Source organism: Hyperolius riggenbachi, chromosome 4, assembly GCF_040937935.1.
Source record: "Hyperolius riggenbachi isolate aHypRig1 chromosome 4, aHypRig1.pri, whole genome shotgun sequence".
Lineage (NCBI taxonomy): Eukaryota > Metazoa > Chordata > Amphibia > Anura > Hyperoliidae > Hyperolius > Hyperolius riggenbachi.
The window spans coordinates 140,837,844-140,865,315 of record NC_090649.1 but is presented as its reverse complement, the minus strand read 5'-3'; the positions used below and the strand labels follow the sequence as shown (position 1 = coordinate 140,865,315).

At 42.2% G+C, this 27,472-nt stretch overlaps 1 protein-coding gene and 1 long non-coding RNA gene across 2 annotated transcripts in view; both read left to right on the top strand.

Moving 5' to 3' along the window:
* The window catches only part of CLSTN2 (calsyntenin 2), a 1,262,395-nt gene that overhangs the window by 214,412 nt on the left and 1,020,511 nt on the right, over window positions 1-27,472 (top strand). The gene's annotated exons all lie outside the window — the stretch shown is intronic.
* Window positions 5,832-7,423, top strand: LOC137570534 (uncharacterized). The gene is made up of 3 exons (XR_011031077.1): window positions 5,832-5,917; window positions 6,016-6,117; window positions 7,361-7,423. It is a non-coding gene; the product is annotated as an uncharacterized lncRNA (long non-coding RNA).

The window sequence follows — 27,472 nt, the reverse complement described above, 5'->3', positions numbered from 1 at the left end:
CTAGTCTGCACCCAAGCACACTGATTTCCCCCCCCTGCCCCCTGATCGCCCACAGAACCCTTTAGACCCCCCCCTGCCTAACCCCCAGATCACTGTTTGCACCCAGTCACCCCCCTAATCACCCATCAATCACTCCCTGTCACTATCTGTCAACGCTATTTTTTTTTTAGTCCCTAATCTGCCCCCTACTCCCTCCTGATCACCCCCCCACCCCTCAGATTCTCCCCAGACCCCCCCCCCCCCCCGTGTACTGTATGCATCTATCCCCCCTGATCACCTGTCAATCACCCGTCAATCACCCCCTGTCACTGCTACCCATCAATCAGCCCCTAACCTGCCCCTTGCGGGCAATCTGATCACCCACCCACACCAATAGATCGCCCGCAGATCCGACATCAGATCACCTCCCAAGTGCAGTGTTTACATCTCTTCTCTCCTCTAAACACCCACTAATTACCCATCAATCACCCCCTATCACCACCTGTCACTGTTACCCATCAGATTAGACCCTAATCTGCCCCTTGCGGGCACCCAATCACCCGCCCACACGCTCAGATTGCCCTCAGACCCCCCCCTTATCAATTCGCCAGTGCAATATTTACATCTGTTATTCCCTGTAATAACCCACTGATCACCTGTCAATCACCTATCAATCACCCCCTGTCACTGCCACCCATCAATCACCCCCTGTCACTGCCACCCATCAATCAGCCCCTAACCTGCCCCTTGCGGGCAATCTGATCACCCACCTACACCAATAGATCGCCCGCAGATCCGACATCAGATCACCTCCCAAGTGCAGTGTTTACATCTCTTTTCTCCTCTAAACACCCACTAATTACCCATCAATCACCCCCTATCACCACCTGTCACTGTTACCCATCAGATTAGACCCTAATCTGCCCCTTGCGGGCACCCAATCACCCGCCCACACCTCAGAACGCCCTCAGACCCCAGCCCTGATCACCTCGCTAGTGCATTGCTTGCATCTATTTCCCCCCTCTAATCACACCTTGAGACACCCATCAATCACCTCCTGTCACCCCCCTAGCACACCTACCCATCAGATCAGGCCCTAATTTGCCCCGTGTGGGCTCCTGATCACTCGGCCAAACCCTCAGATCCCCCTCAGACCCCCTTCCGATCACCTCCCCAGTGCATTGATTGCATCTATTTTCCCCTCTAACCGCCCCCTGAGACACCCATCAATCACCTCCTGTCACCCCCCTAGCACTCCTATCCATCAGATCAGGCCCAAAACATCCTGTCATCTAAGAGGCCACCCTGCTTATGACCGGTTCCACAAAATTTGCCCCCTCATAGACCACCTGTCATCAAAATTTGCAGATGCTTATACCCCTGAACAGTCATTTTGAGAAATTTGGTTTCCAGACTACTCACAGTTTTGGGCCCGTAAAATGCCAGGGCAGTATAGGAACCCCACAAGTGACCCCATTTTAGAAAGAAGACACCCCAAGGTATTCTGTTAGGTGTATGATGAGTTCATAGAAGATTTTATTTTTTGTCAAAAGTTAGCGGAAATTGGATTTTTATTGTTTTTTTCACAAAGTGTCATTTTTCACTAACTTGTGACAAAAAATAAAATCTTCTATGAACTCACCATACCCCTAACGGAATACCTTGGGGTGTCTTCTTTCTAAAATGGAGTCACTTGTGGGGTTCCTATACTGCCCTGGCATTTTAGGGGCCCTAAACCGTGAGGAGTAGTCTAGAAAACAAATGCCTCAAAATGACCTGTGAATAGGACGTTGGGCCCCTTAGCGCACCTAGGCTGCAAAAAAGTGTCACACATGTGGTATCGCCATACTCAGGAGAAGTAGTATAATGTGTTTTGTGGTGTATTTTTACACATACCCATGCTGGTTGGGAGAAATCTCTCTGTAAATGGACAATTGTGTGTAAAAAAAAAATCAAAAATGTGTCATTTACAGAGATATTTCTCCCACCCAGCATGGTTATATGTAAAAATACACCACAAAACACATTATACTACTTCTTCTGAGTACGGCGATATCACATGTGTGACACTTTTTTGCAGCCTAACTGTGCTAAGGGGCCCAAAGTCCAATGAGTACCTTTAGGATTTCACAGGTCATTTTGAGACATTTGGGTTCAAGACTACTCCTCACGGTTTAGGGCCCCTAAAGTGCCAGGGCAGTATAGGAACCCCACAAGTGACCCCCCAAAATGCCAGGACAGTGAACACACCCCACAAATGACCCCATTTTGGAAAGTAGACACTTCAAGGTATTCAGAGAGGAGCATAGTGAGTCCGTGGCAGATTTAATTTTTTTTTGTCGCAAGTTAGAAGAAATGGAAACTTTTTTTTTTTTTTGTTGTTGTCACAAAGTGTCATTTTCCGCTAACTTGTGACAAAAAATAAAATCTTCTATGAACTCACCATGCCTCTCACTGAATACTTTAGGAAGTTTTCTTTCCAAAATGGGGTCATTTGGGGGGTATTTGTACTATCCTGGAATTTTAGCCCCTCATGAAACCTGACAGGTGCGCAGAAAAGTCAGAGATGCTTGAAAATGGGAAAATTCACTTTTGGCACCATAGTTTGTAAACGCTATAACTTTTACCCAATCCAATAAATATACACTGAATGTTTTTTTTTTTTTTATCAAAGACATGTAGCAGAATAACTTTCGCGCTCAAATGTATAGGAAATTTTACTTTATTTGAAAAATGTCAGCACAGCAAGTTAAAAAAGTCATTTTTTTGCCAAAATTCATGTCTTTTTTGATGAATATAATAAAAACTAAAACTCGCAGCAGCAATCAAATAGCAGCAAAAGAAAGCTGTATTAGTGACAAGAAAAGGAGGTAAAATTCCTTTAGGTGGTAGGTTGTATGACCGAGCAATAAACCGTGAAAGCTGCAGTGGTCTGAATGGTGGTCTGAATGGAGAAAAAGTCCTTAAGGGGCGAAAAGACTGTGGTCCTTAAGTGGTTAAACAATACTATTTGCTGCTGATCTATTTGGCTGCAGTAGTGCCTGGATCACACCTGAAACAAACATGCAGATAATCTTGTCAGATCTGACAATTATGCCAGAAACACCTGATCTGCTGCATGCTTGTTCAGGGTCATAGGCTAAAAGTATTACAGGCATTGGATCAGCAGGACAGCCAGGTTATGAGTATAGCTTAAAAGGTAATAAATATGGCAGCCTCCATATCACTTACGGTTCAGTTGTCCTTTAATGTGGTCTGAAACTCTGACATAACATTCAATAAAAATGTGTTTTTCTACTTTTTATTATTCATTTAGTTATCGTATTTGCTTTTGTTCACAAGTAATATTGTCTGTCTACAAATTACAAGTTTCCAAAGTGTCGTTTTTCTTGCCCTGAAAGCTGCCATTGCATTTTATTCTTACTGTTTTTATTATATATAAACATTTTCTAATGAGTTGTTCTGAACTGTGTATGTACCTGAAGCAGACAGCTGCTCAGAGAGTGCTTTTTACTTGTTACACACAAGTGTATCAACATAGGAATGTAAACACAGATACTGTTATCTCCAGTTTGGATGCAGATTTGAAGCTGAATAGCAGAAGAAAGTGCGTTGTTTAACCATTTCAGTGAAGTTCTGCTAAAAAAAAAATTCTGTGATAGTAGCTTTAAAGCTGTAAGGAATCTTTTAGAGCAAAGTAGAAATTCTGACTTTTAGACCACACAATAATAGTTTTTTATCTTTCCGATAATATTTACTAATAAAAACAAAGTAAAAATAGTACCGTATATATTCTAATACAAGTCGACCTCGTTTATAAGTCGACTCCAATATTCGATCCTCTTAAACTGAAATTTGTTATGGACTCAAGTATAAGTCTACCCAGCAAAGTTAATGACTGCACTTTGGGACCAGGAAGAATTAACAGCTGCACTTGGGGGCCAGGAGGGTATACAGTATTGCAGCCATTAACACCTCCAGGCCCCCAAGTGCAGCAATTATTAACCCCCCTTCCTGCAGCCCAGTATTTTCCCCCTGCCCCTTGTTGATTGTTGTGGCTAGGACTTTAAGACCTGTGCTTTCTTGGCATTTCCTTTATCAAGAAAGTGTCACTTACCACTGGATAAATTGCTGCAAATGTTGCTAATAATACACATATTACTCAGAGTGCTCAGTGTTGCCCATGACTCGTGTATAAGTCGAACCCTGTACTTTTTATTAATTCAGTCAGTCAGACCTGAATTTCTAGACTTATACTCGAGTATATACAGCTATTTCCTTTATATGTTTTCAATGAAATAGTCTATTTACCTTGGAGGCAGCCAAAATGCAGACCTTGAGCTGGTACAATACAATCAGACATCCCTATGAAGTACCCTGAAGCGTGCAGCTAGATTTAGAATTACAGGTCCCTAGTCCTGCAGTATATCGGCTACAAAAATGTTTGTTGGTCGTGATAAGGAGGGCATGGTCATTTTGGTCCTTGTAAACTAGACCTCATTTGGCTTTACAGCTAATAGTCTGCAATAAAAAGGAAGCAATACTATTATAGCCTGGGACTAGAATTTAATAGAATGGCAGCATCAGAAAAGGGATAAGCCATTGTATTAAAAGTTAATATCTAGAGATTTCAGGAGATTTAAAGGTCATGCCAGCTTCCCACAATGTACCAAGGTGGTTTTGTTGAACAAAACAATGTCTAGTTTAGTCTGCTGGTGCTGAATGCACAGAACTTCTTTTTTTGGTGTGTGTGTGTTTGTATGTATATGTGTGTGTATGTATATGTGTGTATGTATATGTGTGTGTATGTATATGTGCGTGTGTGTGTGTGTATATGGATATGTGTATGTATATGTGTGTGTGTATGTATATGTGTGTGTGTGTATATGTGTGTGTATGCATATGTGTGTGTGTGTGTGTGTGTGTGTGTGTGTGTGTGTGTACACACACACACACACATGTGGTGAAATAGATTCCCACTTAAAGGACAGCTGAAGTTAGAGGTATATGGAGGCTGCCATAGTTATCTCCTTTTAAGCAATACCAGTTGCCTGGCTATCTCGCTGATCCTCTGCTTCTAATACTTTTAGCCCTAGGCCCTGGACAAGCATATGTAGATCAGGTGTGTCAGACATTATTGTCAGATCTGACCAGAAATGGTTTTCTAATGTGATTCAGACACTACTGCAGCCAAATAGATCAGCAGGACTGCCAGGCAACTGGTATATTCTTCTCACTTCAGTTAGACAACTGAAGTGAGGGAAGAGGGATATGGAGGCTGCCATATTTATTTCCTTTCAAACAATATCAGTTGCCTGGCAGCCGTGCAATTTTCAGAGGCTGCCAGCAGGAGACGGGTGAAGAGCAGAGCTGCGGTGAGGGACACACATGACTTGTAGGAGCTGGAAGAAGCCTCAGGTAAGTAAAAATAGTTTTATTTTGTTGCATCGCTTGTCCCTTAAGATTTAGGCCCTGTTCATATTATGTGCGTGTGGAAAACGTGCAGAACGCATGTAGTAAACGCACTGGAAAAACGCATGCGTTTGTACGCGTTTGTACGCGTTTTTGTAATGCGTTTGTATGCGTTTTTTCCTTATGCGTTTTTGATCATACCTGGAAGAGGTGTATACCAAATGTTTTTTTTTTTTTTTTTCTTGAAGAACTTCTGATGTCACTTCCTTTCTGTGTGGGTTTGAAGGAGTTTTGAAGGTGAAAGGAGTGATTTGTGTGAGTTGAAACTAAAAATGTCTGCTTTGGCTGTATTGGCATTACTTATAATTGTTTTGTTGATGAGGAGGCGTACTGTGAGAGTGAGGAGATTCTGGGTACATCCTCTGCTGACGGATCGCAGCGATAAAGGGCAGTTTGCCACCCTCTATTCGGATCTACGAAAGCACCCAGACAAGTTTTTCGCGTACGCAAGAATGTCCATTGCTAGGTAAGTGGTGTTTGAAAACAGATGCTTATTTGGGTAGATTATGTACAGATTGTGATGAGCAGAAACATGTTAACATATTGTGTTGATTTGTGTTGCAGTTTTGATGAGATCTTAGCTGTGGTATATCATGATTTGAAACACCAAGATACGACGTTTCGCCAGGCCGTGTCCCCAACGGAAAGGCTTTTGCTGACATTGAGGTAATGTGTGTTAGAACTCACAGTATGTTAACCACTTGTGGACCCAGCATTTACCCCCCCTTAAGGACCAGCGCTGGTTTCGCTGATCTGTGCTGGGTAGGCTCTACAGCCCACAGCACAGATCAAAGAACAGGCAGAGTGACCAGATCGCCCCCTTTTTCCCCACTAGGGGGATGATGTGCCTGGGGGGGGGGTCTGATCGCTCCTGCCTGCGTGTGGCTGGCGGGGGGGGGGGCACCTCAAAGTCCCCTCTATCGCAGGATTCTCCCTCTCCCTCTCCTCCTTCCCTGCCCCGGAGATCGGAGGCTGCACAGGAACGGATCTGTCCTGTGCAGTCTCTAACACACTCCCCACGGTCATGTGACAGCGATCCCCGGCCGCTGATTGGCCGGGGATCGCTGATCTAGTAAAACGCGTCTAGTGTTAGCAACGGTGTAAAAATGTAAACAAAGCGGATTATTTCTGCTTGTGTTTACATTTCCTGTGAGCCGCGATAGGCGGCCTGCAGGCTATTCACGGAGCCCCCCACCGTGAATTGACAGGAAGCAGTTGTTCGCGCGAGCGGCTGCTTCCTGATTAATTTCCCAGCAGCCGGCAACGCAGATGTGCTGGTCCTGCAGCTACCACTTTGCCGACGCGTGTTTTGAGTGCGTGGTTGGCAACTGGTTAAGCAGTAGTTGTCTGGATTCATATAGTAATAACATCTGTAGCACCATTGTCCTCTCCTCCTTTTGCTATGTATCCCCTGTTGACACACACAACTGTTTATGTGTTAGTAGAGTGTGCCGGTGTACTGGTATCCCCTGTGGTAAGGAATGCTGTGTAGAGAGAAAAAAACTTTCACTTACCTGGTGATTCCTATAGCCCACGGCAGCAGTCCTGTGCCCCTACTGCTGTTCCTGTGTCTCCTCCACCTCTTCGTTGGTGAATGGCAGCCTCGCCAGATCATGTACCATCCCGGCCTCTGGTGATTTCCACCGCAGGGGTCACGTGGTTGTGTTAACTTTATATGGACGTTACTGCGTAGGCGCAGACATACTTTGCATGCGCATTAGCGTTCACATGCTGTTTACCAGACCATGTGACCCCCGTGGTTGCATTTAGAATTGGTGAGAGGGGCACTTTAGCTCACTTTATCATGATATTAGTGGTGTTATTTTTGTATGTGCTTATGTAGTAATCATCTGATATACAATTTGGAATTGTTGGCGGCTAATGTCTACTTACCTTTAATTTCTTTCAGATTTCTTGCATCGGGACATTCATACAGCTCACTACACTTGGAGTTCCGTTTGGGAAAAAGCACTGTCCAGACAGTGGTGCTTAGTACCTGCAGGGTTTTATGGCAAAAGTTGCAACCTGCATATATGGTATTTCCTGATACCAGAAAATGGTTAGAAGTTGCTGATTTATACTGGCGTAGATGCAATTTTCCACATTGTATCGGCGCCATAGATGGGAAGCACGTCAGGATTGTTAGCCCTCCATGTAGTGGAAGCAGATTTTTTAATTATAAAAAATACTTCTCCTTGGTGTTGTTGGCTATAGTTGATGCAGATTACAAATTCCTGTACGTTGATGTCGGGTCCTTTGGAAGCAGTGCTGACTCTACAATTTACAAAAATTCCAAATTTGGACGTTTATTGGAAAGCGGTCAACTAAACTTTCAAATCCCAAACCATGGCCTGGACAGTCGGGCCCTAATCGACCTTTTTTTTTGGTCGGTGATGAGGCGTTTGGACTGTCAAGTTACATTATGCGTCCCTACTCGCAACATGGTCTAGATCATACTAAGCGGAACTTTAATTATCGCTTATGTAGAGCACGACGCATGGTAGAATGTGCCTTTGGTATATTGGCGTCCAAATGGAAAATTTTTCAGGGGTCTCTGCAAATGACCCCTGAGAATGCCGTGTGTGTTATTAAGGCAGCTTGTGTATTACATAATTTTGTGAGGGACAAAGAAGGGGTTAATCTGGACGAGTCGGATACCCCCATTAGCATGGCATCTCACAGAGCAGCTCCAAGAGCAACCATAAATGCTATTCGTCTGAGAGATCAGCTTGCACATTATGTGTTAACATGTGCTAACTATCTATGGAAACATTGGTACAAGCAATAGCAATGCAGCCTAACAATTTACTTCATGTGCCAATGTGTACTAAATAAATTTGCATCCCCTGCTACCAACTGTTACTGGTTTTGAATGTTGTATTAATTACATATCATATTCTTATATGCTTCCCAGTTTACACGTACATCTTGGAAATCTCACATCACCAAGGATTCCATGTATGCACACGTGTTTATTTGTGTATGTCGTGTACACCTCTAATTTACACACGGGAATGGTGTTGACTGTGTTCAGAAGGTTATATTTTTCCAACAGCAAGTTCAGCCCTGTCCACCAGGTGGCAGAGCATGTGAACTCCAAATTCTTGATATGACAAAGGTGGGGCCGAAGATTGTGAACAGATGTGGTCCTTTGAAACATTAGACATGGATGTGATCCATGGGAATACAGGATTATAATGCACAAACACATTTACTGCAATTGTAGTGATTTAAGAATAGTTATTCTGAAAAGCTGAAATATAGTGACAAAGCAATAGGGAACATTTAACATGTTTATTTGTTGTTGTTTTAAAGACAACATCTCTTGCAAAGCGCCATTTGGTTGTGCGCAACACATCATACACCAATACAGCATTGTTCTTATAAATTGCAGTGTACAATATACTACTAACGTTGCTGCTTGTTTGGTGCACTGAACATGAAGGTAACATACAACATAAGCAACTATTTCAAAGTCTTGTACATAAATCAGTACCTTAACCTTTTATTAGGTCTTCATACGCCCCAGTGTACTGTGACTAAACGTGTCAGGTCATGTGCTTGTGCACTACTAAAGACTTCCCTCTGTGTATGCTTACTGTATTTACCATCAACATAACCAAGATGTAACATAGCAAAACATGTGTTATCTAAACGTGGACTCAACAATGAAGCACTTGCATATAGATCGTCATATACAGTACTGCGGCCAGTAAAAAAAAACTACCCTGCTTTGTTTTCATCCTGTACAGTACACTTTTCCAGTACTCAGTCCTGAGTTAACAAATTTGTGAATATGCAGTCTGCCTTCTTTATGGGAGTATTATAGTGGAGTCAGAGTTGTATGAGGGTTTTAAAGAGCAAGGCTGCGTACTTGTGGTTGTGCTGTAATGATTCAGCTTTTTTGTATTGTTGATAAAATCAAGATTGAAAGTACAAAATGAGCCGAGGTCTCACTGAGTCCTTCTGAGGCCTTTGCTACACGAATGCATAAACAAGGAAGAAAGATTACAGGGTAGTTTTTTCTTTAAATACCAATGTACAGAAAACAAATCATTGTACGCCTATGTAACGAGGGTATGTATCATAATTGAAATGTACATGGTTCAGGTTTTTTGCTATTCCATTCCATTTACCTCTGCAACACAATGGCACATGGAAATACTGAAGAAAGGAATAACAATGGAGCATGTTGCATTTCATTGCATCATACATAAAATTGTTACAGAAAGGTGCAAATTTTTGTTTCTTCTGCATTGGTCTATTGTTAACACTGTATAGCCTCAGGTTCACATGTCATGAACCGTAGCGGCATGTTACAAGACATGTGTGTGTAACCACGCACTTAGCAACTTTTTTTGGGGGGGCGTTTCATTGCTGGTAATGTTACCTTGCATATAACACTGGGATGAACATAATAGTGCGTCTCAACAAACATGTACCAAAGTACATTCTCTCCTTAAAATAAACAACATTTGTAACAACAAACTTTCCTTTACAAACCTTTAAATATTAAAGAACTTAACTGTACTGTAACCAAACCTTGTTTCATAAAACGTTATGACCTATAGATTCTCAAAGTACAGGGATTCTTGATAGGAAAATGAAGTTGACCTCAAAGATTCTGTGAACACATTACCTTCAGCATTGGGGCCAGTGGGTGGTGTCGGGGCCGTTGCCGGAGTTTGAGACAGATAACGAGGGCCTTCACTTTGTCGTTGCATATGACCACTGCTAGCACCTTGCACATTTGCATTTGAGTAAGGTGAAAAGGGCCCTTCCCGGGGATGCATGTAAGGGTTGTTATTGATTTCAGGCACTTGCAAGTAATTACCAGCTACCTGTTCAGTACCTCTGGTACTTACATTGGAAGGGGGGCCACAAAGTGGGCGATGAACAGGAACACCTGGGACTTGCACATGTTGCACGTTACTTTGACTGTACCTGATCTGATTCAAATCTAATTCGACACGCGGTTGTGGTGTGACAGCTGGTGTACGATTAGAAGCTTCTGAAGCAGGTTTAGGAATACAACTCTGTATGGCATCTATCAATACACGCCTCAAGTTAAACATTTGCTCTTTTGGAACTTCCTCAATGAGAGGAATCAGACTCATAGCCAACACATAAGCATTGCTTTTCTGCTGTTCCATGACAGTCACAACAGACTTCAAAGAAGTCATGAGTTGTTCATTATCATTACTTTTATTTTTATTTTTCGCTTGCTCTCTTGCATTTCCTCGAGTCGCTCCAGCAACCTGGCGTCGCGAGGCAGTGTTCTCCTCAGATTCCTGCACCTCTGAGGTTGTTGGCCTTTCTTGTGTCTCACTTCCAGCCTCACCCACACAATCCAGATTTGAATTGCTGTTGTCATCAAGGGTAATAGCTAGCGGTATATTATCCTGCGTTCTGTTTGGAAAAACACAATAGCACACATTTTAGTACTTTTGATTTCATAAATGACACCTCTGACAAAGGGAAAAGAAATTTCAATAAATGTACACACAAGCATTCTGTTTTGTAGTTCTGTCCTGGAACTAGAAGAGAAAATATTCATTGTTAACTCTTCCACAGTATACTTACGTACTTATCCGGCATCGAAATGATAAGAAATAAAGAGGCCACAAGTGATGAAGATAGTGCAAGTACAAAGGAGCATAATACAAAACAAAAATTTTTAAAAACATTGTTTAGATATTAAGGTGCGTACACACACACTACAGAAAGCTACAGTACAGAAGCCATTGCCTTCTGTACTGCGTGTGTCCACTCCTTTTTACATGTTTTATGCGAATTCTTCAGCGATGTTATGTGTACGAAGTAGACACCGTACAAATGTCTGTATGCATTTGTCGTATCAGATGTTGTACAATTACATGCATTAAAGGACAGTTTGGCTACAAACTGCAGATTAAAGGTGGCTTGCAATAAGTTGTAGATCAGAGAGGGATTGTATCTGTTGGTAACTTGTATGTCAAAGTGATTAGTGTATGGCCACCGTATTGGAATGGTGAATGTAACTTACATTCCTTGCCAAAAATGTATGATGTGTACTATGCTGTATGTGACAATGGGCATACAAAGCATAAGCCTTCCATAAAAAAAACAAAAACTTACTCTCTCAGCTCGACGCATGGCCGAAGAAACTGCATGTTCTCCCGATACTTATAAGGCGTTCTAGTTGAAGCTCCAGCACCACTTCTACTTTCTTGGATTTCTAACTTTAAATCTCTGATGTAACTGTCCTTGACAGATCTCCATCTTGTTTTAGCTTCAAATCCTGAAAGAAGAACACAACATCATATTTCATTTCAATATATTACACATAGCCCAATCATCAATAGTGGTTGAATGCCACATGCAGGTGGTCCCCAGTGACAGCTAGGCAGGTGGTCCCCAGTGATAGGTAGGCAGATAGGCCCCAGTGACAGCTAGGCAGATAGGCCCCAGTGACAGGCAGGCAGGTGGTCCCCAGTGATAGGTAGGCAGGTGGTCCCCAGTGATAGGTAGGCAGGTGGTCCCCAGTGATAGGTAGGCAGATAGGCCCCAGTGACAGCTAGGCAGATAGGCCCCAGTGACAGGCAGGCAGGTGGTCCCCAGTGATAGGTAGGCAGGTGGTCCCCAGTGATAGGTAGGCAGATAGGCCCCAGTGACAGCTAGGCAGATAGGCCCCAGTGACAGGCAGGCAGGTGGTCCCCAGTGATAGGTAGGCAGGTGGTCCCCAGTGATAGGTAGGCAGGTGGTCCCCAGTGATAGGTAGGCAGATAGGCCCCAGTGACAGCTAGGCAGATAGGCCCCAGTGACAGGCAGGCAGGTGGTCCCCAGTGATAGGCAGGCAGGTGGTCCCCAGTGATAGGTAGGCAGATAGGCCCCAGTGACAGCTAGGCAGATAGGCCCCAGTGACAGGCAGGCAGGTGGTCCCCAGTGATAGGTAGGCAGATAGGCCCCAGTGATAGGTAGGCAGGTGGTCCCCAGTGATAGGTAGGCAGATAGGCCCCAGTGACAGCTAGACAGATAGGCCCCAGTGACAGGCAGGCAGGTGGTCCCCAGTGACAGCTAGGCAGGTGGTCCCCAGTGATAGGTAGGCAGATAGGCCCCAGTGACAGCTAGGCAGATAGACCCCAGTGACAGGCAGGCAGGTGGTCCCCAGTGACAGCTAGGCAGGTGGTCCCCAGTGATAGGTAGGCAGATAGGCCCCAGTATACACCAACAGTGGTCCCCATGCACTTACCAAGTTCCTCTCGCTGTAATTCAGTGAAATCATCCCATTCCTCAGTATAGAAGGTCTGTGCTATCTGCATCCAGATGTACATGGCACGGTTCCCCTCTTTGTACCTGGGATGCCCCTTGTCATAGAGTTCAGGATGCTCCTGAACCCTCACTATCAGCTCCTCTGTACAAATTAGCTTCCGGACGACTGTTCCCCCGCTATTGCGTGCGGAGCCCGAGCCGCGCCCTCCTCTCTTCTTCCTCGCCGCCATCTTGCAAAGGAAGTGCGTCACGCCGGATGTCAGCTACACTTCCGACGAGAAACGCACCCGAATACGCATACAAAAACGCATGCCATGCGTTTTTAGTGCGCGCCCATTGACTTTCATTGCAATGCGTTTCTGTGCGCGACGCACAGAAATGCATCCAACTATGCGTTTCTGACACGCATACGTTTGCCACGCGTATATGTGAACGAGGGCCATACCTTTGTATTGATTTTTCTGGCCCTCGTAAAACGCACACAAAACGCGTACCTTAAAAACGGACACAAACGCGTGCAGTGTGAACGGGGCCTTAAGGTTTACTTGTGCAGTTAAATTCTAAAGGAAGGCACATGTCCGATGTCCTAAAAACATTAACATAAAACAGAAATTTTAAGAATACTGAGAGCTGAACAAACCCTTAGAAACTCATCCTAATACTTTTTCGTTAACCAAACCACATGGAATTACTAAACGCTGATTCATGATTAGTTCATTTTCATTGCCAATGAAAATGCAATACAGGTAGTCCCCGGTTAACAAACAAGATGGGGACTGTAGGTTCGTTCTTAACCTGAATCTGTTCTTAAGTCGGAACAATGTGCTATCACTGTCCCCTGTACCTCTTCTGTGCCCCCCTGTGCCTCCAGTGTCCCCCTCTGTGCCACTTCTGCTCTCTGTGCCTGCTTATACAAGTTTAAAAGCCATTTTTTGTTATAATTGTTTAAAATCGATTTTCTCAAAAACTGCAAGTCCAATTTGAAAAAATGTTTTGGCTTGTTCCCATGGAAACACTTAATCCAAGTTAGGGACTACCTGTATATATATATATATATATATATATATATATATATATATATATATATATATATATATATATATATATATATATATATATATATATATATATACTTTGTATTGTAGAATTTCAAAGTACAGGTGGGTGGATCACAAACAGCCAGCTCCACATGCAAGGGTGGTGGGTCCACAGTCATGCTATGGTGGTGTGACTCTAGCACGAGTCGTGGTTGGACTGCTCCACTGTGATGTGGAATTGGTCTCTGTGATCACATATTAATTTGTATTTATTATTTAGATAGCACCAACATCTTCTGCAGCCCTTTACAGATTATATATAGTAATGTCTCTAGCTCTCCATCAGAGGAGCTCACAATCTAATCCCTACAATAGTCCTATGTCCACACGCGTCCACATATATGCTGGCAACTACATGGGGCGCATATATGGACGGAGCGTGGAGCCCATTAGCAAACACAGACAAGTTAAGTATACTGCACTAGGGGAGACAGCACTGGGGGTTCTGTCGTGTTCGTCGCTTGTCCCGCTATGGCACGCCTCTACTGCTGCGCACCAGATCAAGCATGTCTGACCTACATTTGCAGTTAAATAAGGATTGATCAGCACTAGATGCTTTCGTGGCAGGCTGCCAGGGGTATGATGGATTACTCCCTGTGCCTCCGGATTAAAAGCACTTGATCTCTGAGGAAGCAAGCAGGAGCTTGCGAAACAGCTGTCAGATGGTTGCTTGTATAGGTGTATCTTGTCTATGATGGGAATGAAATAAAATAGTGGAGGATTTGCATATTCATTTGGTGCCCGGATCTCCTCTTTCTTTTTCAAAATGTCTGCCCTACATCTTGCAGCATATCCAATTGATACGTGCAACGATGGGGCATACTCTTGGCGGCACCAATTTTCATCCAATTATAATAATTGAATCGCATGGTTAATTGGCTGCCAAGTCGCCTGATGTATGACCACCTATACTTTGAATTTAAACTTAAGTTCCAATTGTGTTGATTCCTCATTACACTGTAATATTACCCTGCATGCGCAGCACATGACAATATAACTTGTAGTTACACACGGAAGTACTGCGAGATACGCTAGCAGAGGGACCATTACTGTCTTAAAAAGAAAGTTTGACTCATTTTCAAGCAATATGATGTCCAAGGTTTTTGGAAGTAGAATATTAGCAATTCCTGTAGATCTGGAACCATTAATTATATTATTTTCCATGCAATCAGCATATGTCTCGCGGCATATCACTTCCAGTTCCCACTACAAAAATAAATGGTTATTAGTACTTGTTATTTTTAACACAAGGATACTTTTGGGAAATTCATTTTATAATAAAAGACTGCAGCGTATGAAGGACATTCTGATTCAACTTTTATTCCATTCATTTGACTCGTAATGGCTTTTAAGCTCTTCAGACCTTCCTGTTTTCTTCAGCGTTTTTAAGGTTAAAAAAAGAAAGCAGCACAATAACATATTGGTGAATGTCAGCAACAGAAATGGATATATAGAAGATGTGTATTAGTGTGGAAATCAGAGTAGCATGCTTTGCGTTATTTGTCTGGGCATAAAAGCCTAGGGCTTTGTGCCTGAGAGCACTCAGAAATACTTTTGGTTCTCCCGGTAGTACTATTACTATTTATAAAGCCACAGAAAGAGGTCGATGATTTTTTTTTTTTTTTTCATTTTAGACTTGCAGCTTTAAGTGTTGGCAAGTTTGCTTTTTATATTTTCAAAAGCAACTGCAGTAATGCATAAGGATAAACATTATGCAGTCATGATTCTGTAGGTATATATTTTGTATTCTAGCCAGACTTTATCTGTAAATGTACTACTTTGCTTTTTGGGGCAATGCATTTTTTTCTAGAGAACTTGGTATTTTGAATGCGCTTCAGACCTTATTGCATGAAAAGCAATGTACACCGTTCATATGGATGCATTGTGCTGATTATTGAGGTATTAGAGGTGCCTACATGCTGTCCCCTATGCTATCAAGGCATTTTGTATTGACCTGAGATTGCTTTTGAATGAAAACTTTTTTCCAGTTGAACTGGTGTCTATATCTTCTGCAGAGGTAAGTATTGACCTCTCTTTTTATTATATAATTTTTTATTTATGTTTAAAAATAATGAAACAGAGCACACACTGGGCGCCTCCATCCTACCCATTACCAGTCAGACCTCCTTTGGAGGTAATAGCTTTGCAGTTTTTCTGGAAAGTCTATCGTACTACAGGAGAGCGACCATTCAGTATTCAGCAGGACCTGGAGTACCGAGCTGGATGGTTAATTCCTTGCAGGCCTATACGGTGGTTGCTGGAACTGCAACCCACCTTTGTGACTATATATCTATATAAGTTTATCCTCCCTATACCTAACTATACTCCCGGTCTCTTCCCTACTTCTCACCTAGGTATTCTTGCCTTCTTGGCCCTTACAAAAATCACCAAAGAAAAAACCCTATCATTGTGATGCAGCACCCTCCAAAAGTGCACTGCTGCATGTATACTGCTCTAATCAGCGTAATTCAGTAGGGTTAGCGTCATAAATTTTGGCACTGCAGGTGGCTGTGTGTTGGCGTATAGGATCTTGGGGTGTATGCAGCATTGTGGTGTATGCTATAAACTGCACAATGAGTACAGCCTAATGCATTTCATGTAATGTATTACATTCTGCTCACACTCTTGTGTGGTAAAACTGCGCACATTATTCTGCTTAACACAGTTTATTGCATCCAACCTATTGTCAGCACACTCTCCTAGTATGAATGAGCCCTTTAAGTTAACCTAAAGTGAAAGTAACTTGGCCATTTTATCTTACATGGGACTTCTTCCAGCCACCCGTAGTCATACTGGTTCCTTGCTTTGCTTTGATCTATTTAGCCAGTGTGTGTCCCTACTGCTCTCCAGCCACGTGCCTCCTTGATCACGCTCCTGTGGCCGAGAGCATTTGGCACATGTGCAATAGTACGGGAGTGCGATTGGGAGGCTCAAAGCTTGGGCCTGCAAATTCAGCTTTTGGAGGGTACAGCTGTCAAATAGAAGAGTGTGGAAAGACAGTGAGGGACCAGGAGGACTACAGGTGGCTGGAAGAAGCCCCAGGTAAGTTAAGCTGGCCACATTTTTTTCACTTTAGGTTACCTTTAAGCACCCATAACAGTACTGGCTATTTGGGCACATATACAGTATTTAATTCTCAGAACACTGAGAAAAAGTCCCAACCACACTCAAAACTCAGGGAACTTTTCAAAACCATTATGTTTGTTTACTGTAAATTATTAGCATTATCTTTAGAATGTAACTTTTAATTGAAAAACCCATTGAGTAGCCATGCTTTCCTGCAGGTCTACACTTATTAATACATTCTGATGGTAATGACTTATAATTGCTTACCGTCTATTTCCTACAAACTAAAGGTCCCACCATTTTAGGAAATGCAGTCTGACATCTAATGTTCTTTCTATTTTGGGTGTTATATGGGTGCACCTGATTAACCCACTGAATCCAGAAGCACAGAAAATAAACTATTTTACACCACAAAGCATACCTGGAACATAAAAAGGTGTTCTGCCCAAAACTTAACTTCTATTCACTTATCATCCCAATTACTGTTACATTTTTGGTCTAATCTTGGCTTTAGTTGGACTCTAAACACGCCAATAGTATGTAAATGCACCTTTATGATAACCATTACTGTGCAGTGCGGATCAGTCAAAAACAGTCTCATCAGTCTGCCGACAGGTTGTACACACGTGCTACTGTAGGCAGAACGACCGCTCTGCTGGAGGGTCTAACAGCCCCTTCGTGTGTAAAAATACGGTGTGTGTACGCGCCTTTAATGCTTTCAGTATAGCATGTTCCAGTGTTATTTAAAGTAGAACTCGAGCAGACACCCATGGACAGCATGGGAGGAGGTGGGTGTAGGCATGTGTCATACTTACCTGTCTGGTAGCTGTTGCTGGACAGGGACAGGATTGTTAGAAGACACAACACCTAGGTCATGCACATGTGACATTTGTCTGTAATGCCTGAGGCATTGCCTTTTCAAACAACTTTGAGTGATGAACACTAGACAGCTTTGTTTGACGTATACCTTCACTCACTTCCACTTGTGCTACTGAATGACAGTTGGTGAAGCTCTTTACCACCTTTCAACACTTATTTTCACTTGAATTGTTGTAACACTGATCATAGGTCCTATGTAGATTAGACCACACAAACAACCGTAGTATAATTTTGAGAGCATAATTTGTATTTTCCATTTGAAGGGGGGGGGGGGGGGGCTACTGTCTGGATGTTTAAAGCAAAACTGTCCTCAATGCATTTCTCGATCTTGAAATAACAGACATACTGTTAGCAGTATTTTTTGAACCTGTAGCTGATTTCTGCTGCCTGTTTTGTCTATTTGTGTGTTGCAATTTTCCTTGTGGTGCACAGCAGCCTGGTAAAATTCATGTACAATATGTCTATTTGTATAACTGTTTTATATTGCTATCTGAAGAATTTATTCAAAGACTTTATCAGTGTATGCTAAATAGACAAAAGATATCTCTGTTTTAGAGTGTCTTATTTAAAAAAAAAAAAAAAAAAAAGGTTTGTTCTGGATATTGGACTATATGCTAAACATAAACAATGCTTTACCCTGAATATATCCTTTTGTAAATGAACCACTTTGAGTAGCTGGAAATACTGCTTTGTGGTCAATGCTGGGATTATATTTGGATTCCCATTAGCATGTTTCTTCATTACTACAAGTGTCACAGCGTTCTGGCAGCCTGTTCTGTTTTTGCTCGCATGTAATCCCCAAGCAAGAACAGACCTCATCATTCCTGGTATTTGCTTTGTTGCAGAAAATCTTAAATTATTTAACAATACATTATCAAGAAGGAAGAGGCAGCCTTTAGGTGAATGAATTATTTTATTTCTTCCTGACATCTATACATCTTGATACATGTGTGGTAAAATGGTCTCCGAGTCTCCTGAGGTTGGACTTTGTTTGTTCTTTTGAATGTAGTGCATTATTCATCAAACGTCTTAAAAGCAAATCTGTTAAAAGAAAATTAGCGTAAAAAATCTTATATGGATTCAATAGTAAAAAGCCATAAAAATGAGGCAATAAAGCACATTTTAATATCACTTTCTGTTGTGTTTATTTAATGCAGTTAATAGAAGCTGACAGCTATTTTAAAAAATGAAAAAGAAAAAAAAAAGTTTTGTATCACTGATGGGGGCTTTGCAAATGAGATAGGGTCCAGTTTTAAGGGGGCCATACACCTAACGATTTTCCCGCCGATATACAGCCATTTCGATCACAGTGATCGAAACGGCTGTGAAATCGCCGCGCACACCGCTGACAGAACCCGTCGATTCCCGTCGACCCGTCCGTGCGGAAGTTTTTTCTCGGTCGCCGGCGGGTCGGGAGTGCATCGTTAGCGGCGTTCGAATGCCCGACGACCGACGCAATACAGTGGTAATACATTACCTGCTCCAGCCAACGTGAGTCCCCTGGTCTTCTTCTCCGCTTCGGGCTCCAGAGCTACACAGAACTTCCTGTCCCGGCAGGAAGTTTAAACAGTAGAGCGCCCTCTACTGTTTAAACTTCCCCTGGACAGGAAGTTCAGTAGCCGGAGTGTGGCGGGGCTGGAGCGGAGAAGAAGACCAGGGGACTCATGCCGGCCGGAGCAGGTAATGTATGTGGGGGGGTGGGGGGGCGGCAGCTCCACAGATTGTGATCGGTTTCAGGCTGAAATCGATTCACAATCTGTTTGCAGTAAAGGTGGCCATACGATGTCTCTCTTATCAGATTAGATCAGAGAGGGATCTATCTGTTGGTCGAATCTGATGGCAAATACACCAGTGTATGGCCACCTTTAGGTGCATACACACATCCAATTTTAATTGGCAATCACTGACCAATTTCACCACCTCTATGTAGTATGAGGGCCAACAGATTTTGAATGATTTGAATACGATGTGCCCTGAGTGTGATAACATTATAGAACAGTTGTGATTTCTTAACAACTTTGAGTCACAGGTTGCAACTTGCACTAAAGGATAAAAAAATAACAATTGTTCTTTTACTTACCTTGGGCTTCTTCCATCACTCGTAGTCTTGTAAGCAGTGAAGAGGGAAAATGTAGATATTCTTTTTACATTTATTTTTCGAAAATGATGTAAAATTCAGCATTCGTTCAAAAACACCTTTAATGATCATTTTGTAATACGTTTGTGATGTTTTAAAAAAAAAAATTCTCCAAATTTTCACATCGGAAAGAAACACTTATTTCCTTTGACTATCTTGTGAAAATACAATGTATTTTTGTGTATATATTCTCAAAATCAATAATAGTATTTGCGATGTGAAAATGACTTTGGCAAAAATTTGCAAGCAACACTGCTTGTTAGTCCTTTGCTGTCCTTCCTGCCCTCTTCCTTGAACCGCTGTTTGGCCTGGAAAAGTGCGAGAAGTCAGGCACTACAGCACATACGCTGGCCCGGATGTGCACCTTCTTGATTGCGCGGCTGTCGCCAGAAGCATTCTGCGCATGTGCAGCTACAAGTCTTAATGTTGTGCGCAAGGTGGCGTGCCACTGGGTCATCGTATGTGCTTTAAGTCATGCATTGTACCGAGCTATCGAGAAAGAGGACCGAAGGACAGCGAGGGACCTACAAGCCTACGCAAGCTGGAAGAAGCCCCAAGTAAATAAAAGCATGCTCTTTTTGTTAGCCTTGGGTATCCTTTAAGCAAGGTAAATGGTCTGTATGCTACAGATTAAAGGATACCCGAGGTGACATGTGACACGATGAGATAGACATGGGTATGTACAGTGCCTAGCACACAAATAACTAGGCTGTGTTCCTTTTTTTCTTTCTCTGCCTGAAAGAGTTAAATATCAGGTATCTAAGTGGCTGACTCAGTACTGACTCCAGTTTCCTAGCAGAAATTGGCTTATGAGAGCAGGAAAGAGATAAAAAGGGTCATTTGTTCATAGATTTTAGCTCTGGCATACTTCAATGAATGTGTCATTGAGCAAAAACAATAAAAAAGTTAAAACTTAAAAAGATTTAAACATAAACTAAAACTGTGGAATATCTTAAAAAAGTCATTTTTAGGAGAAGGAAGATAGATAAAATGATTTATTTCATTTGTTTATTTTCGCCTCAGTGTCCTTTAAAAAAATGTATTTGAGTACCCTGCAACAGACTTCCTAAGGTAGCCTTGAATTTTCACCGATGAAGTGTATTCAGTAGAATTCTGATCACGAGAGAGATTTTAAGCGCTTGCGCTCCCCATAATGTTTGCCTGTGTTGTATCTGGGACCTTTTAGCAGCCAGTATGTTCTAAACCTGTTCAGTCTGTGAAATGACCTCTGTGAGTTCTGTAGACCAGATCACCACCTGTGCTTGTACCTCTTCTCATAAAAACGGAGACAATTTGCATACTTTAACTTTGGCACAATGTACCCAGTTAACCATCTGTTGCTGTCATTCATCAACAGGCTATATTTGGTCCTGCCAACAATTAAAGCGGTTTGTCATTCATCACCTTGTAGGATAAAGGGAAAAAAAAAAGAAAAAGGACCTCAGAAAATTAAATCAAACGCTGCATTTTATTCCGGGGTTTTCAGTCTGCCTGATATAAAACAAGCCAGGGTGAAATGGTACAACAGGGTATAAGAAGCAAATGTGCTCTTATACATAACTGGCTGGCTGATGCTGCATTTATCAGCTCGGCTAGGAGTTAATATCTTCAGTGGTCTCCCCAGAGTCCGGTTTCCATAAAGCACAGTAGCATCTCGAGAGTGCGCCAGCTGCCTGCCTCTCTAACCCTGAAGATCACAGTGATAACTCTGCTGCTACATGAGGGCTTGTTTGTTTGTACAGGGAAGCCCTAGTGACTTTTGGTCCCTGAACGATCTCTCCGAGAGAGAAAAAAAAAACTGCAGGGAAGATCATTAAGGGAATGTGCTGTTTTATCCCACTCTATCGTTTTGTGTGGCAAGCGCTGTACTTATATCACCGTATGAATCTGTTCAGCTGTTTTATGGTGTAACTGTAATGGGGCAGCAGTGACAGAACAAATGAGGGACTGGGTATCCAATAAGGCTACAAGCGTTCTTTTGCTAGACGCCTGCACATATTACATTCTCTATGGAATGAAGTAGCATTTTTCAACTCACACACATTTTTTTGCCTTTATCTGCCCATTGCTGTCTTGTAATGATGACTCACTTCAAAATAATAAACTGTAGTATAAGTCTGTTGCAGAAACAGAAGGGGGGGCACATTGATTAGATGTATTTATATAGCGCCAACATATTCCACAGCGCTGTACAGAGTATTGTCTTGTCACTAACTGTCCCTCAGAGGGGTTCACACTTTAATCCCTACCATAGTCATATGATGTGTGTATTGTATAGTGCATGTATCATAGTCTAGGGCCAATTTAGGGGGATGCCAATTAACTTATCTGTATTTTTGGAATGTGGGAGGAAGCCGGAGTGCCCGGAGGAAACCCACACAGACACGGGGAGATCATACAAACTCCTTACAGATGTTGACCTGGCTGGGATTCGAACCAGATACCCAGCGCTGCAAGGCGAGGGCACTAACCACCACGCCACCATGCTGTCAAGGATAGAGAAGAGTAGTTTAATACAAGAAAATGCATATTAGGGCATAGGGTGGCATAGTGGATAGCACTCTCACTTTGTAGTGCTGGTTTCCCAGGTTCAGATCTCATCCAGGACACTATGTGCTTGGAGTTTTATGTGCTCAGTGTTTTGTGTAGATGTCCTCCTACATTCCAAAAAAAGACTCGTATGATAATCCTAAATTACTAAATGCCTGATGGATTAAATTGCTGTAATGCTGCCGTGTACAGATAGTGCACAGCAATGTTACCCTTACTTCTGGCAGCAAGTACCGTAAGTTACACGATTAGCGCAACCCGTAGTTCTTGAGTAGAGTGCCTGTTGCTACAGTAACGCACATTACTAAGGAGTGTTAACATTAGTAACGCTCTTTACCGTATCAGCAGTAGTGCTACTTGAGTACTGCAGGCCATGTTATAAGCGTAACTGCCGGAAGTATGGGTAATATTGCCAGGCGTTATCTGTGCGCCACAATATTACTGCAATTTTGTCCATCAGGCCCTAATAGCCCTATGCAATTCATTAGTTTTCTTCTAGGTGGTATTTTCACACTTTATCAATAAAATGCCTTTTAAGCCACCAGAAAACAATAGTATACGATATATTGTAAACAGACAATGAAAATGTATCTCCTAGGAGAAAACTCAGGAGGAAGAGTGAATGGAATAAGCGCCCAAGTCTCATCCGCAAAGTACTCTCTAGTCTCGCCCATCCCTAACTACACTTGTCTCCAGATACCACTCTGCATGTCCTCTCTGGTCACCACCTCTTCTTATTCACGTATAAAAGACTTCTCTAGAATTTCAGCACTTTTCTGGAACTCCTTTCCACTATCTGTTAGTAGTCATTCACCCACACTTACTCTCTTTATGCACAACCTTAAAACTCACCTCTTCAGGCAGGCATACAACCTCTCCTTAGACACTAAACTTGCCACCACCACCATGTACACAGCTCCCCCTACCTATTGTTCTAGACTGGTAGCACTTCTTTCTGTTATGCTGGGAATACACGGTTCGTTTTTGAGGTGATTAGATGGTTTGATAAATAATTTCCGACATGTCCGATCTCCCTTTCGATCCTTTCGCTGCTCGATTTCTGATAGAAGTGAATGGAAAAAGATAAGAAAAACAAGCGGAAGATAAAATAATCAACTGCAGAATTGAGCGGCAAAAACGATTGAGAGGATAATCGAGCGCCAGAAACGAACCGTGTATTCCCAAAATTTGCTTTTAAAACCACTTTCACAGTAATTTTGTCTTTTTAAGAAAACCATGGTTTTGTGAAGTCTCATGTTTGCAGAAAGATTAGTGAAGTTTTCGCTATCTCTGATCTGTCATCTGATTTCTGCAGTCAAACTGCTAAACAATAGTATCTATCTTCCGTCTCCTAAAGGACATCCTATGCAAACCTCAAAATCTATTTTTTACTCACCTGGGGCTTCTTCCAGCCCCGAACAGCCATCTCAGTCCCTTGCTGCAGCCCCAGTCTTCTCCTGTGTCCCCAGTGGCCACCCGCAATGATAGCGACCCGCCGGTGGGGTCAGCTCTTCTGTGCCTGTGCGTCCATGTCATCTGACCTGTACTGCGCCTGCACAGTAGTTGTGCGCAGGTGCAGTGCGAGCAGAGGTGCAGAAGAGCCGACCCCCCGGCAGGACGCCACCATTGAGGGCGGCCAGCAGGGACACTGAAGAGGACCAGGGACTGACACTGCTGCTTGGGGCTGGAAGAAGCGCCAGATGAGTAAAAGATAGATTTTGATGTTTGCATTGGAAGTCCTTTAAGCTATAGTCAAACAAGGTTTTGAAAAGTGAAAAACTGTCATTTGGATACCTGAAAGTTAACTCTTTCAGGCAGAAAAAAGGAACACAGCCTAGTTATTAAAAAGTGTGGTACTACACACACACGTTTATCTCATCATATCATGTCACCTTGGGTATCCTTTAAGACAAAAATGGTCATCTAGACTAGAGCCATGAAATTATGCAGAAGGTGTTCTTAAGTCTATTCTAGCTCCATAAACGGCACACAAATGTGTACATTGTTTGTATTAATGATTTCCAGCTCACCAATGCAGGAAGCCAGGAGATTAATAGTGCATGCACAGTTGTACATTCTGCTTCATTTAAAACAAAGCCCCAGCCATGAAATAAGAGCATTAAATGGCAATCTTATGAACAACAATAACAACAAATAGGACATTTTTATTATTCATTGAAAGATTTTCCAAATGGCACTTAGAAATAGCGATGATGTCTGTAGATTACCGCCAGGGCGCATTTGGTGGATTCCATATAAATGTTCTCTGAAAATTAAAAGCAACAATATGTTTGCAAATTAGGCCATAAAACAGCAGTGGCCATTAGGGATAACTCCGAAATAGTTCTATATTAATGAATTAATTTGCTTTCCAAGCGGAAAGGTCACAAAGTCATTTTGCTATAGCATTTTTTTTCCTCTTAAGTTTAAAATGATTCAGAAATACTGAGGGAGGAAGGAAGAGAAAATGTGGATGAAGAGAAGAAATAATGTGTTTAAGCCTCATTAGCATAACTGTGTGTGCATTAAAGTTTAGGGTACATTGCTCACAGCATAACCACACATGTGAACAGCCCAGGTGTCATTGGATTGGGAAATAAATAGGAATAGCATTGTATGTAATTTATACCCAGTTTTTTCCTTCAAAAATTATCAGCAACAAAACATTTGAATGTTCTGCAGACTTAAGTCCAAAATAGAACTATTACCTGCAATTTAGTTAGAGAGTATAGAGCCACCTTGTGGAACAATAGACTCTGGGAGACTCTGGGGGAACTTGCATATCTTTCCTAGTACAGCAAGACATGTAGACACAGCCTTAAGCAATTCATTTAGGCTGAGGCAAAGACACTATAAGTTTTCAGAAGCAGAAAAAAAACACAAAAACATTTAGTTGAACCTTCTAAGGAAATTATCAGTAAATTAAAAATGTGTTTGAAAATGAATCACACATGTTTCAACGTGGCTCTGCATTGCATGTGACTCCCCCTGAGGCGGTTCTTGCGATCCCATTCATTATAATGAATGGGATTACAAGCAAAATCGCCCCACAATGTGTGCAACCATGTGCTGCGATTCAGTGGGGAATCGTAATGCATGTAAAGAAACATCAGAGAGTGCAGTCTATGCAATCTCTGATGTCCCTGCAATCGCGTTTCCATAAGTGCGGCTTGAAACCGCACATACGGAAACAAGCCCTCAAGTAAGCATGTACAGTTTTCCATGATGGGAAAATGTATTTGCTCACTTAAAGCTGAATTATTGAAAATAACTTCTGTTTTAAAGAGAATCTGTACTCTAAAATTCTTACAATAAAAAGCATACCATTCTATTCATTATGTTCTCCTGTGCCCCTCTGTGCTGTTTCTGCCACTCCCTGCTGCAGTCCCGGCTTGTAATTGCCAGTTTTAGGCAGTGTTTACAAACAAAAGACATGGCATGTGATAGGCTGAGAGGAGCTTAGTCTGTGACTCGCACAGAGCCTGCAGGGGGCGTGGAGAGGGTGTGTATAGCTTCTATCCTATCACAAACAGAGCAGCACATTCTTGCCTGAGTTCCTGAGCCGGACAAAGCCTTCAGAGGAAAGAAGATTAGATTATATAACAGAGATAATACAGCCACTATGCAACTAGGAAAGGCTGCAGTAAGACAGACCACATTAGAACAAGTATAGGAACTTATAGGATAGAAGAAATAAGGCTGAACATTTTGTTACAGTGTCTCTTTAAGATAGCAAAATTATATTTAGCATAACTTTTTTTTTTTATTTTTTTTTTTTAGTAGGAGGGATTTTCAGTCTCTTTTAGCTCCTTATACTCTACTAGTGTTTTTTCCTCAATGTTTAAATTGATAAAGTTCTTGTTTCTGTATTGACATGTAGTAAGTTATCAGTCAGTACAAACTTACTGCAAACATTTATTTTTTTTGCATGGATTTTGCAGAGATTTTATTAATAAATTGGCACCAAGAATACGTAGCTGCAATAAGGGCACTGGGGAAATGTGGAAACCAGGAGAAACCTCTAGTAGAGTGCTGGTAAAATTGGCAATATTCTACTATTGGGTTCTGGCTAATACCAATAGTAGACTATTTTACCAATATTCTACTATTGCTCTACCTAAACTCCTTCTTGCATTACTGCTCCCCCCCACTCCTAACACCAATCTACCCCTATTTACACCTAACACTAGCCTCCCACCCCACCCCCACCTTTGGCTAACACTTTATTATTACCAGTATTATTTAGTATTTATATAGTGCCAACATCTTCCACAGCACTGTACAGAGTGAATTATTTCACCATAAACTGTCCCTCAAAGGGGCTCACAATCTAATCCCTACCATAGTCATATGCTTCTGAACGTATCATGTAGTGCATGTATCGTAGTCTAGAGCCAATTTTAGGGGGAAGCCAATTAACTTATCTGAATTTTTGTGGGCTGTAGGAAACCAAAGTGCTCGGAGGAAACACACAGACCTGGGGAGAACATACAAACTCCTTGCGGATGTTGCCCTGGTGGCTGGGATTCAAACCGGTAATCCAGTGCTGCAAGGCAAGATCGCTTATCACTACCCCACCCTGCTACCCACTTTAGTTTAGTGTGGTGCAGCTGCATTAAAGCCGTACCTCATGTCCCCACCACCGCTATCCGTCCCCCCACTGCTAATTGTCTCTTGCACACAAATTGTCTGTTGCACCCAAATTGTCCATTGAGTGCCACTATAGCCATAAATAACATTAAGGTCTTTGGTGGGATCAAAATTTCCAAAACCATGTTTGCTGATTCGCCAAGGATCCCTTATAGTTTTGCAGTAAATATTAGTAGATACAAATAGAAATGAGTGATTTTTAGAAAGTGAAGTAATCTAAATCACCATGAATGAGACCCGCTTTTCTAGGTAGATGGCATGGGATAGAAGTGGCATTCTGAACTTTAAATATATTGTACAGTTTTCTAGCAGCTTGTAGAGGTGACAACTGGGGGCCTTATCTAGGGCACCAAATGGACTAGAAATGACCCTGCTCACAGGCCACAAATTG